The 14,502-nt window shown below is 40.3% G+C and overlaps 1 protein-coding gene across 1 annotated transcript in view; it reads left to right on the top strand.

Moving 5' to 3' along the window:
- Positions 1 to 1,223: 1,223 nt before the first annotated feature.
- Positions 1,224 to 14,502, top strand: part of LOC119779317 — a 97,776-nt gene continuing 84,497 nt past the window's right edge. Inside the window, exon 1 of the mRNA XM_038278919.1 lies at positions 1,224 to 1,626. The gene's annotated coding sequence lies outside the window, so the exon portion shown is untranslated. The remainder of the gene's footprint in view (positions 1,627 to 14,502) is intronic.

The following is a 14,502-nucleotide window of genomic DNA, read 5'->3' as shown; positions in this document are numbered from 1 at the left end:
GCAGTAAAACAAGATGAGAGAGAGGGAGGTAAGGTCCCGTAATGAATTAGTGATTTAAGCTAAGCAGTTACATTAGGAACGTTATAAGCAATATGATAGATATTTACATAATTATATATTTAAGGTTTTTTAATGTTTGCTGTAGAGAATGAGAATGAAGGTGCTGGAGTAGGAAAGGGAGGAGGAGGCGAGATTAACAGGCAAGAGACAGGAGAGAGACAGGAGAGACAGGACCATGAAGGTGATGAGGGAGCAACAACCAGCGTCCACAAACAAGAAGGGGACATTAATGACTTAGGGGGAAAGCATGATGGTCCTAAACAAGTGAAGTTGTCCCACTAACCCCAGGACAAAGTAGGAGTAAAAAAAAACGTTCATTTAATTCAAAATGGTTTGAAAGCTTTTTATGGTTGAAAAAGAAAGCCTAGTCATGAAGGATATGCAGTGTGTTTTCAACTTGCTTAATAACATCGTGTTCCCAGCGTGTGTGAGCTGTGATTGACACTCCATCAGACGCTCCTCTGGCTGTGATTGGTTGTTTTGACTCGTCCCGAATTATTCTTTCCAGATTGAAATACAGGCAGTAGGCGGGACCAATTGAAGCAGTTTTTTTCACAGGTTACATATCACATGTACTGCTGTCTGGGCATAGGGACAGTTTTAGCCAATATGACAAAAAAGTGATTTTTAAAAACTTACAGACTTCAGCTTTAATATCTCAACTGGTAATTTTGGTAGGAATTTATCAGGGTGGGGCAGTGTGCTTGTCTGTATTTGTGTATGGCAGGAGGGGCATATGCGGTAGGGGGCCAGTGCCCCAGTAAAGCTTTGTAACTAGCAACGCCCCTGTCAATGACCCTGATAGATTGCTTTTTGGGAGGGTTCAGAAATGAGATGGATCTCTGCTGCTTAAAAAGCAAGCAGTCCTCTGAAGGACAAGCTTCTCTGAAGTTTGCATAACAGCCTCTGAAGCTGGAATATTATTCACTTACTTCTTTGTTGTGCTGATAAGTGGCAACTGGTCCCTCCTCCTCTCCAGAATCCTTTATTTTTCCTTTATTTTTAATCCCCTACGCCCCCTTCCCCCATCTAACGAACCCCCCCTCTCTTTATATTATTCTCTGTGCATTTTAATTTTTTCCCGTCACCAGGGGCCCAGTTTTCCCCGCCTACTCTTCTCATTTTTTATTTTTTTTTTAGCCTGAAAGTGGAAAAGCGGAGCCAAGAAATAGTTAATCTCTCGGGCTGCCGCTATGATTGGCCGCTGTATGCTGCGCTTCTGCCTCCTTGAATGAGAAACAGGGGTAACCAGGCAACTTCAGAGCTGGAGAGAAGAAGAAGCAGAAGAAGACAGTGGGGGGAAAGAGGACAAGATAGAGGGGTTCAGAGTGATGGAAGAAATTCTGAGCCCGCAAAAAAAGGAAAGTCATTGTGATTTCACCTTGTGTGTCCTATAAAACGGAACTAAGACATGGATTTTCTTAGACGCGCTATCTCCCTCTCTTTCTCCCTCTCTCCCTCCTTCACCGCGGGGGGAGAAGATAGAGCGCACATATGAAGGGGAGAACAGATGTGGATTAAAACGCATAAATGGTACCCTCCAGAATGAGCGCCCGATGAGAAAAGGTAAGTGCTTTCTTATTTGGGACTTTTTTTTCTTTCCATCACGGGGAGTCTTTTAAAACTGTGGAGCTGCGGTGGAGGATGCGAGCGACACGTCAGGATTTATGCGCTGGATGCTGCTGGCCGCTGATGGAGGGGTGGTGGGGGGGATGCGGAGCGGTCCGCTGTGGCTCACTGAGACGCATGCAGAGGAGGAATGAGATGAATGCTTCTGAAATAAGAGGTGGGATCCCTGTCACTGATTGTGCTGTGGTTAATATGCAGTCCTGGGAAGCGCCTGTCAAACAACCTGCTGTCCCACATTGGACTGCGCACACACCGAACTGACATTTCTCCTTTTTGGTGTGATTTACTGAACATGAGCTGAACAGGAGGGCCCTGTTGCTTCACTGCTTCGGGCGACACGATTCCCCCTTTTCAACCCATTAGAAGGGGTTAAATCTCCCTACTTCACATATATTCAAATGAGATGTTCTGCTGCAACTGGGAAGTCATCTTCAAAGGAATGCGTGTTAATGTGTTCTGAGGTGAACGGATGAACGATGACGCAGAAGCTCGGTAGATGCATTGATTTTAGTGCAGAACAGGTTGGGAATCGCTCGGCGTAGCACGACGGAGGCGCTGGGGACCTGTGGAGGTGAGCGCAGAGCGCAGCGCATCCGCTGACCGACTGCATTACATACAGAAATGCGCATCTGTAAGCCGGTGCACAGGTCTCCCCCAGAGTTCCAGGTGCGCTTCCAGAAAGTTTGTATGGCGTAGCGCCGGGGTTTTACACCCTGCTCAGTTTGTGGAGACATGCAGCGCATTGGGTTCACGCAGTGGAGCCACCAAGGAGGGCCAAGAGCGGGCATTTCCCAACCATCGGGGGCAGCCCATTACCTTTGCGCTGCCCTCACCCTTGTTTAGACAATAGTTTTATGCATGAATGAATGGTCTAATATATATATATATATATATATATATATATATATATATATATATATATATATATATATATATATATATATATATATATATATATATATATATATATACCTGCATTTCTCCACAGTGAGACTAATAAAGTAATTATAAAGCAACATTTTTTAATACACTTTGGTCGAGGACTGATTCACTTAATAAAGATGATGTTGTTGTAGACATTCTTCTGCATTTGGCTTTATGAGGGCTGTCATAACCAGGGCTGGAGATTTAAAGGAATAGTACACCCAAAACATGATTAGCCTTCATTTTCTACTCACCCCCATGCTGAACAACACTCTGCAGTACTTTTTTGATATCTCAAATGCATCTGGAGATCTGGGAGGCTTCTTGCTGTCTGCTGACATTCAAATAATGGAGGTCTATGGTGCCCGAGGCAGAAAGGTCCATAAAAGTCCACAAAAAACGTGTCAATATTCCTCCATACTGCTCGCCCAATGTATTCCAAGTGTCCTGAGTGGGTAGCATCCAGAATTTACTCGAAACGAAGTCATTTAGAATGTTTTTAGAGCATAAACAGTAGTGTATAGGATTTCCTGAAAGCGTGCGCCTGCGAGTTCACGAGTCTACGGAAACCGCGGCAGACCAAACCAGATGAAAGTGCGCATTCAGCTCGGCAAAGAACGCATGCTCTTCCTCAACACTGAAGTCCTCAGACATTTTTCTTTCGTTGTTTCTTTCTTTGCACAGGTAAACAGCACATTTCTTCTTCTACGCTTGCGTTATCGGCAGAGCAGACGCTGAATGCGCACTTTCATCTGGTTTGGTCTGCCGGCTTCCGTAGCGTCGTGAACGCGCAGGTGCGCGCTTTCAGGAAATCCTATACACTACGGTTTATGCTCTAAAAACATTCTAAATGACTTCGTTTCGAGTAAATTCTGGATGCTACCCACTCAGGACACTTGGAATACATTGGGCAAGCAGTATGGAGGAATATTGACACGTTTTGTGGACTTTTATGGACCTTTCTGCCTCGGGCGCTGGGCACCTCCATTATTTGAATGTCAGCAGACAGCAAGAAGCCTCCCGGATCTCCAGATGCATTTGAGATATCAAAAAAGTACTCCAGAGTGTTGTTCAGCATGGGGGTGAGTAGAAAATGAAGGCTAATCATGTTTTCAGTGTACTATTCCTTTAAAGATAATTTTCAGTAAAAACGTACAAAATGTCTCTTAAAGTAAATAAAGTAGCAATCAGCTTTTCCAATTTATAAGTGGCAAGAAACCAAGCAGGAAGGCTTAATAGGCTAGAGAGTAATAGCTATTCAAGATATAGTTACAATTAATTGTAACTACAGTTCTCTTTCATCCTTTGAATTAGCAAACGTGTCCCATATATCTTTTTTAACAAATTTCCATGACCTTTAGGATCTCACAGAATCTCCGTTTTTAATCATAAACTAACAAATTAGCTATAGACCCAGATCAGATTTTTCTTTCTTGATGGGCTCTGAACAAAACCAACCATTTTGGCTTTTAAAATGAAACTTCAAACAAAAGGACATAGTTTGATGCACTTTTTTGAGTTAAATAAAAATCAGATAGAAAGTTAGGGATCTATGATTTCATATTATGGTTAAAATCTTTTAATTTGTTTATTGTTTGATTAAAAAAAATACAACAGCAGGCCAAGAGCCTGCAACACCTTCATGCTGTTTTATGTACAGTAAGCATCAGAAATCACTGGCACAAAAAGCCTTGCCTTCTACTAATGGACTAGTCAGTTTAGCATCTCTGTTTTCAGTTTTTTTCTTGTTTCTTACATCTTCTGGAAATCCCAACCCCCACTCAGAATAAAGGAGTTTATGAGCCAGCATTACCAGTTCAAATGCGAAGTTTATCGTTGAGCCATATGTCTCTCATGATGTCTTGTGTTTTATGCCTGAGTGGCCATCTAAGAGCAGGCTCTCAGTATAGGAACAGTACATTGGAAGGGTTAGGCATAGTAAAAAAACAAAACAAAAAAAGTCTGGCTGCCTTAAATCCGGATGTGGTTAAAAAATGACAACTTTATTGTAGCATTTGCTAAAATGAAGTCATGCTGAAAAGGTCTTGTTGATTAGTGCGAATGGGGCAAAGGTTGGTATTGTGACTCTTGTGCCAAAGTTCACAGCTACTTGAGCCAGTCGGCTGAACCCCCCCCCACACCCCCCCCCCCCCCCACCCCCCACCTCCACCCCCTTCGCCATAATCGTCTTATATAGAGTGTTTTGCAATGGATCCTAAGCTGCCCTTGCTGGCTCAGTTCCGAGATGTATGGATACACACATGCACACCAATCAGCACACCGTTCAATTTTCAGTTGTCATCCCAAGACAGTTCTCACAGCCCAGTGTGAGAAGCAGGGTTTTAGATGGAGCTCAACAAAACACTAGAGAGCATTAACTTCTCCAGTAAGTGCTTTTTTGTTGGGTCTCCCTCTGGAATTAAGACACTTAATTTAGCTCATGGCAGCAAATGCAACTCAAGGGAAATATATCTTATCCAATTAGGATTGTCTTTTTTCCCCTTTTATTGCAAATTACTAAAAGTGGTCATGTTTTTTTTTCTTTTCTGTATCTGAGCATATTCTGGAATGATATTTTTTGTATAACATGACATTGTCTTTTCACTTTAGAATAACTGTAATCCGGTCTTCTAGCAATATGTACTTTTTCTCTTTACTCTAGACAATATTTGCATAAACGGGCCTAAGTTTTCCCAGGATTGTCATTCCATGTATATGATTCAAAACAATGTGAACAGTTTTTCTTCAGTAAGAAAAAAAGCTGTTGCCTGATATTAAATAATAAAAAAAGTGTATAAGAATGAGAGCATATCAATTTTATCTTTGTTTATATGTTAATGTTGTCACAGTTGAATAATCAAACATGCTAAAGACTAAATGCAGGTAGAAATGGATGAGATTTTATGTTTCACTTAACATCCATTCAACATTTCATTAAAAAAAATACTTGACCTGTTGCATCAATTCTCGTGTCCCAGATTTTTGAACTTGACAAAAATGATTAAGATCCTGACTATAGAAAGCAAAAAAGGAATGTTGTAACTAAAAAAATGATATTGTATTATGAAACACTAAACCAAATGATTATTTGCCAAGTATCATGCAGAACTTTTTTTTTTTTCATGTTTTTGTTCTCATAGGCTGTTCATCCAAAACATGCCGTGCATTAGGCTAAAAATCTCCTTAAATGAACCGGAGGTCCACCCTGCACTGATTGAAGCAAGGAAATGATTGAAAAATGAACCTTTTCCACTTAAGGTGTTGTGTTCAGCTCTGATTGAAGTCAAGGTCTATTAATACCTGCAGCCATTGCCATCCTTTGGCGTAACACACATAGGGACAATTTCAGTGGTCTGTGCACCTAAAAGCCTTAAGTTTGCAGGAAAGTGTACTTATTTTCTTCAAGAAGTTAGCTGATGTACAGTTTTTTTTCAATAACAGTTTTACAAGATTAACAATAGACAGATGGACAACCTGTTTAAGCTGATTTTAGCTCATTAAAACAACAAAAACTAAAAATTTTCATAGTTCTTTGAGAGACATGAGCCAAATCTTGACTACGTTCAAGTTGCAATACTAGTTACAGCTCCATGATTTGCTCAGTTCCAGTTTATACAAACGTTATTTAGCTGTGAGAAAAGTAATAAATGTACAGTATTGGAATTCAACATATGGATATAGTTCTATGTCAAACAAATGTTTTTTTTAGAGTTTGGATAGAGTTGTCTAAGAGTAGTCCTTTCTGGTGCTTGTTGTTAGCCATACCACACAATTTCTTTTTGCGAAATGACATTAGTGCACTACAGACAGTTTACAGTTTTAAAAATTAAAAACTAGGGATAATCACAGAAAGACATGAATGATAAACAAGCTGTTAAATATCTTTAATTTAGAGCTAATAGGAAGTTCTGAGAACATTAGGATAGTTAGTCTCCATTTTTAGCAGTAGCTATGAACCAATTACATCTTGCATTTTTTTATTATTTATCTTGGGTACTGCAAAAGCTGCCAGATAAACAATATCATGAATGAATCTTTTCAGAACATTTTTTAATAAGGTCCAATTTGAAGACTGCATGGTGGCACAGTTTGCAGCACTGGTTCGATCCCGAGCACAGGGTCTTTCTGCATGTTCTCCCTGTGCAGACAATGGGTTCTCTCCTAACATGACTGTTAGGTTAATTGGCTTATCTGGGTGGATGGATGTATGGATGGATGGATGGATGGATGGATGGCTAATTTGAAAACAAAGGTCTCAAACATGTCTCAAAGCTAAAGCACTTCCCTTCATAACAAATGGGATCCCTATTGACTCTCATAATGTGAGTAAAATAACACAACCCTGTATGTAAAATAAAATAAAACAACCTTATATGTAGGGATGGGAATCGAAAACCGGTTCCTGTTAAGAACCGGTTCCGTATTTTCCGATTCCATGGCATCGTTTGGCAGCTCGCTGAACGATTCTTTTTTCGATTCCCGCAGCACCAGAGCCTAGAGCGCCGGCTCTGGGAAGCACGACTTACGTCACGTTTTTTACGTAAGTTACGCAAGTTACGCAAGTTACGCAAGTTGGAAGAACAATTCGAGGAGGAAGACAACGAGCTGCGGTCACTTTGTGAATCAAAGCCCCGTCTTTCCTTAGCCCAGAGGGTAGATCAGGAAATTCAGCTCTATAAAAGCTTGCCCTCCATCCCCTGCAGGGATAGCGCCACACTGTGGTGGTGGAACAAGCAAGATACGCTGCCCTTGCTATCTGGACTGGCTGAAAACTACCTCTGTGTGCAGGCTTCCTCCACCCCATCTGAGAGGGTGTTCTCCACGGCTGGAGACACCATAAGCCCTGAAAGATCCCGTATCCTTTCAGAAAAGCAGATATGCTCATCTTTCTGCAAAAGAAATGTTAATTTTCCCTACTACTGTTTTATAATTAGTATTTTTTTGTTATTTAAAATAGGTTATTATCCCATAATTTGTTATTAGACATTGTTGGTTATTAAGTTTGTTCTTGTATTCATTTTTCATTTAAACACAGATGTTACTCCAGTTTCACATTTCCTGTGGACATCTTAATCTTGTTGAGTTTGTAAGATTGTGCAATAGTTAAGTAAACAAAGTTGATTCTGATAATCAAACTGTTTGTTCTCCTTTTTCCCCCAAATTGGAATCGAAAAAAGAATCGATAAAGAATCGAATCGTTTCATAGAATCGAAAAGGGAATCGGAATCGTGAAAATCTTTTCAATTCCCAACCCTACTTATATGTATCCTTGGTTATATAAACACTTTCTTAAAAAAAAAAAAAAATTAAACAAAAACATTACAAACACTGTTTTATAACACAATTGGAAAGAGGTTGCTATTTACTGCCCCTACAGAATACAGGATATTACCCTGCTTGTTTTCCTCTGTTTATAATGAGACTGTAAACTGCAACTCCATTTCTGTTTGGGTCTGATTAAACACAAATTTGCACTATTCTCTGCAGTATCCACTCAAACAAATGATATAAAACCATTCCGTTGGCAGTCCTTCACCTTTATCACCCTTATTGCTGTTATTCTGCAGCATCTATAGCAATAACAAAACTAAAATTATCTGAATAATCAAACAACTGTGTCAATAACTGCTTATTGTCCAAGTGTTTTTTTTTTCTTGCTTTGTAATATTTGTTTGATTGAAACTAGACCAACGTAGAAGTATATTTAAATTATGCAAAAGCAGCTTGAAGCATCACGGAACTCAATAGTTTTTGAACCTCTACTGGTTATTGCAGTGACCCTCTTTATTAGGGGTCTGACACCATGCACTGTGTTATTGGAGTCAAATAGAGCAATGAATTGCCAGTCCATTGCACAATTGCTTCCATTGGGAAGTGAGCTCTGTGCAGCGGGCTGTAGCATCTGGAGAGGGAGCAAAGTGTTCAGCTTGAAGCCGGGGTTGTCTCCCCGTCCCCCTTGTTCAACCAGGGCCACCATTGCCCCCTCCTGCTTACTTCCATCGGAGTGGCTACCCTCAATGCATCAATGACACCAGCCATCACGAGGGACGTGTAGCACGCCAAACCAATGATTCATTAGGACTCAATTAGCTGGCAGGCATGGAGCGACCTGCCATATGCCTCAAGGTTCGACAACAGTCTGCACCCTCTCTGTTCAGCTGCACCCTCAACTGTCTTTGGCACTACTGTTAATGCGTGTTGCATGAGTCAAGACAGATGTATCTACGCTATTATCTATTAAAACAATTCAGTGGTTGAGGTTTAGCAGTTTCTATCCCAATCCAAATGAGTCACAGTGACCTTCAGCTCAACTCATGGTGTGCCAGTTGGCAGCGTATGAAATACTCATTCATTCTAGTGAAGTATGAGACTGTGGAGCTGCAGATACTGTAAATCTTAAGAAGTAAGAAAGGCTCCGCTCTGTATTGACTTCTCTTCCTTTGCCAAGAGGCGCCGTGGGCTGCTGACAAGATCTATCCTCCCTCAAATCTAATTTGTCTTCTTATCTGTGCCAAGGTAAAGCCCCCCCCCACTCACACACACCCAGTGCGAGCGCCCACCACCCAAAGAAAGGCATCCGCATGCCGATATTAATGAAATTAGAGAAGTCCTTAGGCTGACTGACATGACGAGCCCCCACAAAGAGATGCAAAATGAGGATATGAGATGATGTGTCTTATTATTTCGGTTAGTGGAGTTGAGCTTTCATGGCGCAGGGATATTTTAATGACCGATGCTTTCAAGGAATCATTGCTAATGTGTGTTATGCATTTCAACAAAGGATTTCATATTATTTACCTTGAAATATAAAAATGCAGAAGGTTCTTAATCAAATCCACACCACCGCCATCTTCATAGCCATGAACATCCCACCATATATAGGGAATTATATTTCATGGCATATAACAGGATATAAAATTTAAAATTAAAATAAACACCTAAGCTCTATTATGTAGTAAAAATCTGAACCAGAGGCTGAGATTTTAATATGAAAACCTTGTATGGTTTCTAGATAAAAGCTGTGGCAGAAAGTAGAGCATCTCCTATATTTTTATGTTTTTATAAAGATATAAACATGAAGATATTTCTATTTAAATCTCGAGCTGATCATGGCTAATATTAACTTGTGTTAATATTCTGCTTTTTATAATGATGTCTACTGTATCCCCAGCAAAATGTAGGCTTCTATTTGAGCAGCATGTTTTTTCTTTTAATCATGAGCTCTTTTGGTTTTAAGAATATAAAAAAAACAATATGACAGACTTGTTACTTTTTTGTGTGTGTGTGTTAATTTTGTTACTTGCAGATAAGTTTTTTTCCATTTGCCTTTATTCCAAAATTACCAGGCAAACAGTGCTTGTCTGGTTGATGCTATTTGGTCTGGCCATTTAAAAAAAAATGTATATATATACTCAATTTTTTGCAAAGTTATTCCTAAGTGTCTAAATTATATTCAAATGTGTTGAAATGTTAAAACTGCATCACTACGGGAGTCTTTTTTGTCCCTTAGCCCCATTTTCAAAGCTAATCATGCTTTGCATGTGTTTGATGATTAGACCTATGTTCAAGCTCTTGTCTGCACATATTTAGAGAGCAAATAGCAAGTCACAGTTCTACATTTATTTCATGGAACAATAACAGGTAATATCTATTGAATCATATTTCTAGGCATAGTTTCATTATTGATGTTAGAAATAATAGGTAAATAATTCACACATAGCTAGACTGAAACATCTAGTACAGTGGCATCTAAATCACTATAGAAAGAAAAACATGTTAGCTCATATCGGGTTTGTTTTGAAAAAATAACATTTCTGTTTAGTGTCTAACAACAAATGATGGCAAAAGAAAAAAAACAAACAAATGCCAGCAAAACTGCCTTATTTACGTCTGAACCTAGTTTGATTTGAAGGTTAGAGTAGGACGCAGGTTTCTTTCTTCATTTTCATCTTATAGGTGGAAATATTTGCGGTATAAAGTGTTGCTTGCGAATATGCAGACTCTAAAAAGAGTGTAACGTTTATGTTTTATTACACTTAAATTCACAGGATTATATATGTGCATGTATATCCTATCAGTTGGCATTCTTGTTAAATAACTTGATTGTAGATTTATTCCTTTTTTCAGATTTTTGACCAAAGTGCTTTTTGTATAACTTTCAGGATAAAAACTAATTTGTTTGTGACTGTTTCAAAGCAGAGTATCTCACAGAGAGACTTCTGCCAGCAATGCAGCATCTTTTCATGTCTTTTCAAATTAAAGCACGACTTTTCCGAATGCCAGGAGCCTGAGAGCTATCATGAAAAAAGGAAATCAACTTAAGCTAAGAGTGACTCTGCCCCAATTGTAGACACGTGCAACCACCCAACTGAACTCCTCCAGCGTTTTCACCGCATTACCCAGAAACGCGCCGTTCCTGTGACCCACTTTGCAGCTTCTCCTTCTCATTCATCTGCTCTCACAGATGCACATAGGGAGACTCCGTAAGCAGGAGAGCATTCATCACCTCTGAGCGGTGAGGTCCTTCAGCTGCATCCTTTTGGCCTCTTCTGCAAGCCTAACCTCTACGGAAGGCCAGGAGCTGCAGATGTGGCTCAAGATGAGAGCATTGAGGCAGGCTGCCAGCAGCAGGGATGCGTTTGAGCACCCATTTGTGGTTATATTTTATGAAATATGTAATCAAATATGAGCTTAGCAGGGTTTTCTTCCGCTGACAGTCAATTTAAATATTGTATCTGCCACATCTCCCTACTGCAGTGTTTCTTCAGTACCCTGGAGGTAACTGAGATATTCAGTTCAGCTTTTGTAGCTACTGTATCCCAAGTCTGACGGGGTTTGTATCTCTTTGAAAAAGTGTTTTTTTTTTTTTATGCAACATTTTTCATCTGTTTTCAAAAATCTTTTTTTTCAAATTTATAAATAAATCATAGGAAAGATTTTTTTCTTTTCTAGAAATAAAGCATCCATTCAGACATTTATTTCCGCCGCATGGTTTGTAGAAATAGCACCGGAGTATTTGCTTGTGAGCTGAATATTTATTTAAGACACGTTGCATATGCAGATTATAAATCAAATGGAAGGGAAAGTAATCCCTCAGAAAGGGTGGATTATTGTGCTCAGATACCCCGGGGATAAGATTTCTCCCACTCCTGCTGCCAAAAGATGGGCCCCCAGGGGCCTGCTTTCACAAGCCAACTTTATTCATCAATAACATTCAACTTCAAAGGGAGGGGGTGTCATTCTAAGATTCAAACAGGAAGGAAATGTATGATTCTGGATTTGGTTAGATTTATAGTCCATCTTTTATTTAAAATAAAGCCTCAAAATGTGATGAAATTCATTGAGATTTCAGATTTCATCGACCTAGTTGAGGCAGTACTGGATGGTGAAGCTGGAAAAAAAGGGTTCATGCAATCCTGCAAAGGCTTTAAAAGCTTTTAGAACATTATTGATCAGATAACATCACGATGACACTCTAGAGTCACGTATAAAGTTGTGAAACAGTTCAAACAAGGGTGAGGTGCATCAAGTTCTTCTTTAGAAACATTTTTTTTTAGCTTATACAACCCTTTGTCTTATTATAGTCTTTTAGAAAATTACTAGTAAATGCTAAGCTGTCTACAGTTTAGGATTATAACAAAGCTTTATATATTTCTTTTCTTTATTTCGGTACTTGAATACATGATAAATCCCTAATTGATATATATGTATGTAGATATTGTCTATATCTAAGTTTTCTAATTTTACTGGCATGGCATCATATCAGTTCAGTTTCTTTCACTTTATGTTTTGAAAACAAATATACTAAATTAAATTAAAACATGTAAATCTATGAAGATCCATAAAATGCTCTTTAATCTATCTAGTGAGGAGAGAATCCAGGAAAGAAGGAGCCTAGAGGCCCATGATACCTTTGGAGGAGCTGCAGTGATCCTGCTTTATATTGGAAGAGTGGTTGGATGGAGAACTGCTGTTCATGCATCCCACAAATTGGCCTTTCATTAAAAAGTTACATACAGAGAGCTGTTAAAGCAGTGTTTTTCAATCCTGGTCCTCAAGGCACCCTGCCCTCCATGTTTTAGATGTTTCCCAGCTTTCACACACCTGTTATCAATTGATAGCAGATTATCAGGCTTTGATGAACTGCAATCATCTGAATCAGGTTTGCTGAACCTCAGAAACATCCAAAACATGCAGAGCAGGTTGCCTTGAGGACCAGGATTGAAAAACACTGTGTTAAAGAAGACATGAGAAGTGCCCAAACACGAAGAGGAAAGGGTCCTGCAGTCTAAAGGTAACTCCCCCAGATGACCTTCCGTAGTAGTAATTTTGGGAAGGGGCGAAAAGACTGGTTAGCTGATTGGCCTATGTTGGTGATAGACGGGCCAAATAAACCAATCAGATCAACGAAGCATATGACGTAACAGAGCGACGACGAAGAGGAGCCAATTGATAGATCAAACTCTTGCCGAAACCAGTCGGGAGAAGAGCAAAAACATCTTTTCCTCTGAGAAAAGCCTCCAGAGCAGTGTTTTGCTCTTCTTTCAGTGAAGAAATACTCTGTAATTCCGATAAAACTTGCTCGATAGCCACGCTAACGCTAGTTTCAACGGCTGAAGCCGCCATGTTCTTTAGACTGAACTGTCGCGCTTCTCATTGCGTCACACCTCAACCCGCCTCAAAGCCAACGCTGATTGGACGTTCATTTGGTGAACGGCTCCAAATTTTCTTCAACGGAGAGTCTCCAGACTGATTAGTGAGTGAAATCTTGAAAGCTCGCGAGATCAGGATGGTCTCCCGAGGCTAGTCTAAAGGCTGACTTATACTCAGAAACCAAATGTGCCCCCACACCTGCCACAGACCCTCTACTGCTTCTCTCAAAATTGTAGCTGACCGCAGACAGTGCCGCAGACAGGAGGCATCTGATTGGTGAAATCTACATCCGCTCTACACTATGCATATTTCCTGTTTGGTACCTTACCGGCTTGTTTTGTTAGAGTGAGGTGCGCGAGAACGGTGGGACCCTTTTTCAAACCTGGATCCCCGCTCTTTTTCGCCCTCATGGTCCTCCTTTGTCGCACAAATTTATCCCGTCTTCCTCTCTGCCTTGACCGCATCTAGACCCACAGCTAGTTCCATGATTGTCCCTCTTGCATTGTGGCATGGAATAACATAGCACAGACTTTCAATATTGGGCATAAATCAAAAATATCTGCAACAAGCTAACTGCGACACACTACTGCGGAAGTACAACCAGCCCTTAAAACCTTACTTTTTGGGGGGTTTAGATCTTTCACATAAACTCTCAAAAAAGTACCCTAAAGTTTGAAGTTTTAACTGAGCTGAATGTGAGCAAATACAAAGACTATTTTTCAAGACACTTCAGCTCTCTCTAGGCTGCAGTCTGTCACTCCTAATTGCATGTAGTAGGCCTAAAAGTCTTGCAGCTGTTCTGGTTTGTTTCTTCGCTCACTTTCTAATTAACACGGATCGTGTCTCGCTGCAGCATCAGCAGGGGAAGAGCCTCTGTATTTCTGACGCGACGCTGTGCTGAACAACAAGCATCTGGCACAGCAGCGGTCAGCATGACGTCTTCTGACGAGACCCTTCAGATCACTTCTCATCTGAGCGCCGCAGTCGGAGACTACCCCGATGCTTCGCTTTAATCAGCCATCAAGTGTCATATTCAAAAGGCTCCACTCGGGCTTTCATCCATCCTCTGCTCTGGGTTTACACAAAACAAGTCAAAACACAGGGAGCAGCTTCCTCAGCGAGGTGACACTGGCACGGTCTGTGTGAGACCCTGACCTTGTGCCGCCATTGTAATGAGAAGGAGGCAAATGTATCACTTATCATTAGAGGGATGATTAGCTGCCAATGGGCTGTACC

The sequence above is a fragment of the Cyprinodon tularosa genome, unplaced genomic scaffold (assembly GCF_016077235.1).
Source record: "Cyprinodon tularosa strain WSP-4 unplaced genomic scaffold, ASM1607723v1 ctg145, whole genome shotgun sequence".
NCBI classification, from domain to species: domain Eukaryota; kingdom Metazoa; phylum Chordata; class Actinopteri; order Cyprinodontiformes; family Cyprinodontidae; genus Cyprinodon; species Cyprinodon tularosa.
The sequence above is the reverse complement of the archived record's forward strand: the minus strand, read 5'-3'. Positions and strand labels throughout refer to the sequence as shown.